This window comes from Coffea arabica, chromosome 10c (genome assembly GCF_036785885.1).
Source record: "Coffea arabica cultivar ET-39 chromosome 10c, Coffea Arabica ET-39 HiFi, whole genome shotgun sequence".
Lineage (NCBI taxonomy): Eukaryota > Viridiplantae > Streptophyta > Magnoliopsida > Gentianales > Rubiaceae > Coffea > Coffea arabica.
This window is the reverse complement of record NC_092329.1, coordinates 38,840,901-38,846,124: the sequence shown is the minus strand read 5'-3', so window position 1 is coordinate 38,846,124 and position 5,224 is coordinate 38,840,901. Positions and strand designations below refer to the sequence as shown.

General features: G+C 36.8%; 1 long non-coding RNA gene across 1 annotated transcript; it reads left to right on the top strand.

The window, feature by feature from the left end:
- The first annotated feature begins 1,594 nt into the window (after positions 1–1,594).
- Positions 1,595–4,873, top strand: LOC140016243 (uncharacterized). The gene is made up of 3 exons (XR_011822584.1): positions 1,595–1,825; positions 2,256–2,382; positions 4,811–4,873. It is a non-coding gene; the product is annotated as an uncharacterized lncRNA (long non-coding RNA).
- Positions 4,874–5,224: the final 351 nt, after the last annotated feature.

The window sequence follows — 5,224 nt, the reverse complement described above, 5'->3', positions numbered from 1 at the left end:
GGACAAGACGCAATATTGCTCAATAGCCCTTGCCAAGCAAGTAAAAGGAATCGATACTCTCTTTTAGAGGATGAATTGAAGTAAAGGAAATTTTATTCATAAAACTTGTGTGTTTAATCTTACAAAGCTAGCCTATTTATAGGCTAAAGGTAACAAGAAAACCCTAAAGAAACCCTGAAGAGTAGTCGGCCATCTTGGTGGACAAGATGGGCCAGCCCATGTTCTTCTAAGCAACTAGTCCAACCTAATAAGTATTAAGGACTAAGGCTCTACTCGGCCGTCTCACGTGGAGGCCCACTTGATTCTTCATGGGCTTGGATCAAGGTGTACGTTACTTGATTGTCTCTTTCTAAGCCTTCAATATCTCTATGGGCTCCATGTTGGTCTTGGACAACTCGAACGAGGACTTGGAGGGATTCTTTGAAGAGCTTGGCCCGTGAACGTGTGACTGGGCCCAATGGAACTCGGACTAGGTCATTGCGTGGGCCCTGATCCATGCACACATCAAGCTCTTTCCTATCTTGGCGCATGTCCTTGTTTGAGAGCCTCATGAAGCTGACCAAATGGCATTTAACTTGGCTTGTTACCTTTCATTTGTTCCCAACGTGGTTGACCTGCAAACGCACGGTCAATTTGAGGTGTCATACTACTAACTCTTATTAGTATCATTCATCTCCATCCAGATTTAAGGACAAATCCTTCTCAAGAGGAGGGGACTGATGTGTGCACAGATGGCGGCCTTGACTCAAGGCTTTCATAGAGACCTTGAAGGCTTGAAGGATGTTAACCAAACGGCCTACACATCCTGTGAAGACCCGAAAAAAAAATTATGTATGCCCTGAATTTATTTCATTTATTCACTTTGATATTGGGAATATTATGTATAACGAATAAATGATTAAATTAATAGCCTAATTGAATCTCTATAGAATTGAGAATTTAGAAAAGATTCTAGAATAGTGTAGAAAATTTTATGAATTAAATACATATATGGCATGCATATTGCAATTTATGTTATTTGCAAACAAATACAATTAGACACGTAAACTATACTAGAAGTTCAATCGGTACATGTCTAATAATTTTTTTTAAAGCTAAAGGTGTCAAAATTTTTCCATGAAACTACAAATGAAGTTACAAGTCCATGCATGAACTCATAAAAAAAAATCAGGCCGTGAGCAAATAAGCTACAATTAAAAGACCAAACTAACCTTAAATTTTAGACTAACTACTAGGTGGCCAAGGCATAAGCTATCAGAATTCAGAAGACCAAAACCAAGAGAGGAATAAAAATTTAATTGATAGGAACCGAATAGAAGCTAGCAACCATCTACTTGTCTAAGCGGTGAAGTGTAGAAATTAACTGGGATTGGAGTGGTGAGTTGAGACAGCTGCCAGGAAGGAATGCATCACCAAATTTGCTGAATAAGTAGTGACCGAAAGAGAGACAATAAAGAGAAATTATCTGCTAAGTCCAAGCAGTGGAAGGGAGAAAACCAGTAGGAATTGGCTTCTAGATTGTACAGTACCTGTTAAGACAGCTGCCCATTTATTTGCAACATGAGGTGATGACTGAATGAGAGGAGCTAAGAAATTCATTTGTGCACTAGTTGGGCGGTGACCGAGAAGGTTCCATTCACTTACCCTGTTGCCTAAAATCGAGAAACAACAAGAAGGAAAAACAAAGACCTCTCTTACCTTCTCCAACCATGAACACCAGCCAAGAAACAAGAGAAACTCCAGCTCATTTAACCAAGGAATCGAGAGAGGGAAACAAAAGAAAACCAGAAATCTTGTTCCAGTCTAAACCGTGAAGAGACAATAGGTAATTAATTAAGCTCTTCTTCATTTTCCTGCTATGCCTGGTTAATAATTCCTTGGGATGAACTAGAACTGAGAAAGGAGGGAATTCACCGATAAAAGTTCTTCAAAGCTAGAAAATTCTGTTCAAAGTTATTGCATGTTACTCGATGATAAAAAGCTGCAATTTTTGAGTCATTTCTCCTTCAAAATGTGTTAGATTATGTCTTCATGCACTATATATATATTCCATAGGATACATATCTTGGGTGCAGTACTTGACCTGAACTCAAGTGGAATGAGTGTAAAATATGAAGAAACTTTGCTGAATTTCTGTTTGGACACTACATGAAGGATCAATAGGATGAAGCTGGAAATTTGCAGCTTTATCTCCAGAAAATTTTGTTAGTTTAGTTAAAAACTCACTTCATATAACTGCCATCTTCCTAATCCAGTCATCCATGTGTTATTTGAGGAGCTAAAAGCAAGAAAAGATTGACTTTAAAGCAATCTCAAAAGCTGGAATTTTCTGCACAGCAAATCGAGAGGGAAAAGCTGCAATTTTGGTTATTTCTCTAAAAGGTTTGCTAAATTGTGACTGGAACTGACGTATTATGATCTGCCTAATGTTTAATATGATTGCAAGTTAGATTTGAGTGCATAATGGAAAAACTAATGGCGAAATCTTGATTAAAGCTGATGGAACCTGCTAGGGAGGCCGAGAGAGAGAGAAAAGGACTTTTAATCAATCTTCTTTCAAATTTTAGTTGTAAACCTCATATGTTCTGTTTAAGGCTACTTTGTAACTTGATAAGATATGTTTTATACTTCTAGTTGGAGCATGAACCTGAAAGGAAATATTTGAGAAAACATCAAAGTTGAACTGTTATACTGCTCGAAAACTTCGTTGAATGATGCAACAGCTGATAACAGATTTTGTGTGTGATTTTGGCCGAACAACATGCTGAAATTATGAGTTACTCACTTTGTATATGCTGGACTAAATATACCTGAAGTATTTAGAGCTTTAAGCAAGTGAAAGAATAGAGTTTTTGACAAAAGTTGAAGTAACGGTACTGGATTAATTTTGTGGTTGCTGTCCGAGAGAGTGAAGTAGGATGTGTTTCTGTCTAGCCATTTTTGACCCTAAAAATGTGAGAACTAGGTGTTGGTGTCTTCATAAGGAATGTAGGTCTATACCTTAGTTTAACGCTATAAAGTTTGCCTCAATCTAATAAGCATAGCTCTAGTTATGATTGAAATACCAGAGGATGGCAAAGCTGACTTCCTTGTTGCCTTTCCTTTTGTTTCACATGCATGCAGCTTTGATGATGGCCGTGAGGAATCCAACTTTTAACTAACATTTCTTCTAATTTCCAATCTTGCAAGCTTTCATAAATGATAGCTACGATTGTTCTTAGATTTAATGGATATACCTAGTTCACGAGTAGGGTTAAACTAACGCGGTTGAGCGGAAAGTTACGATAGTTATATACGTAAAGTGGCTTCTAATGATTTAATATTGTGTTCATTAATATTTTAAAGACTATTAATGTGAGGGGGCTGGTGTAGTGGAACAAAACCCAAACTACAAACAACTTAGAATCTGGTTTAGCTTAAATGGAACAAATGAAGAGTTCATTTGCCTTAATCCTTGAATATTGGATAGAAAATGATTTAATCTTAGTCTAAACATCTTACAAGACTTTAAACTTGGAATATATGTATATTTCTTTGGTTTCTGTTGAAATTTGATGCTTAAATTATGTTAAATTTCTGGTATGAATGTCATACTTAAATGTATGGGTGGTTTGAATAATAGTCTTGTGGTTTTAAAAGAGAAAAAGGAGTTTTTCACAAGTGAAAAATGAGTTTCCAGATTTTCAGATTTCACTGACCAGTCTCAGTAAAATGCTTATATCTTGGTGTAGAAACATCTGATTGAGGTGTTGTCAGTGGCATTTGAAACTAGAATCATGGACCTTTGTTCTGTAAAAATTTCATATTTTTCCTCCATGTGTACTGCTGTCCGTGACTCCTCAAAGTAGGTTGTCTTGCTTGAATGTCCTGTTTCTTCAGGAAAATGAATTTTTGACTTGGATCGAATATTTGGTCTATTTGTGATTTGAATCTCTGAAAAGTGTCTTCTGGGATGTGATAGTACTAAAAATCTATTTTACAACAGTATAACTTTCATAATTGTTTGATTTGTGGAACTCGAGTTGCGAATTTTTAAAGTTTACTATTATTATTCATCTTAGTAGATTCCGAAGCATAGAAACGGGCTTCTTGACTTTAAAACCTCAGACGGCCTACTTCCAACCTCTCACCTTGATTTTTCCACTTCCTTGACATCAAATATATCCCTATTGAACTTCTCTCGCTAATGTATCTCTCATTTCCTCAAAATTTTACTCTTTTAACAAGTTACTTTAATTAAAGCGGTCAAGACTTGTACTTAGCTTTTAGCCACCATTTCCGAATTTCCAAGTGAAGCTTACATGCTAAAATTGTCTTGTGTGTGGATGGCATTGAGCATAGTGAAAGGCTATTGTGATAAGATTATTTGTGTGTGATTTTAGGGCTGAATTGAGAAAAATAATGAAGCCATAAATGGCTGAAAAATAGCTAAATACAAAGGGGTATGCTACCCAAATTTTCACTCGAAGGTGAGACGTGTATACTCGCAGTTTGAGCGAAGATTTGAGGTCGAATTGAACTTGAATCGTCTAGGGTATTCAAGTCTTCGCTCATAGAGGTATATAAGTTAGAATTCGGCCGAACCTTGTAACCTTGAAAAAATGAAAGTAACGACTAACAGAAATACGTTTTCCTCCTCTCTTCGACTCAAATAGGAATTTCAAAGTTTAATCGCTTCAAACTTTCAAAGTTTTAAGAGTGAGCATGAGTTTTACGAATATTCCCCAAATGAGTTTCAATTACTTGATTTTCTTTAAAAGAAACTTGAACCCTAATTGATTTCAAGTTCTTAAATGACGTTTTATCGCAGAGTTAAACTCCACACAAGGAGTAATACCTGACCGTGATCCGTAAAGGCACTACATCTTTGATGAGTGCTCCCAAATACCTGATTGAACTGGACACTTGTTTTTAATAGTTGACCAATGTGATTGAATGATATGTGATTGATATAATCGGGCAAGGGTGTACTTTATCGCACTTGCCCTAATGTGATATGTACTTGTTATTGTTACAAATGACTTGATATACTTGTGTGTAACTTGTAAGTATTGAGCGACAGTATGTACCACACTCGATCCGAGTGGGAGGTACCTCTCAATCCCGTCTCCGTACTTTTCTCTTGACTAAGTTGATTGGTCATCGACTATAGTGATTACTTGGGAACCCAAACCCCACTGGCTAGTTAATCGAGTCGAGCCGGCAAGGGCTTGGTTGATTAGAT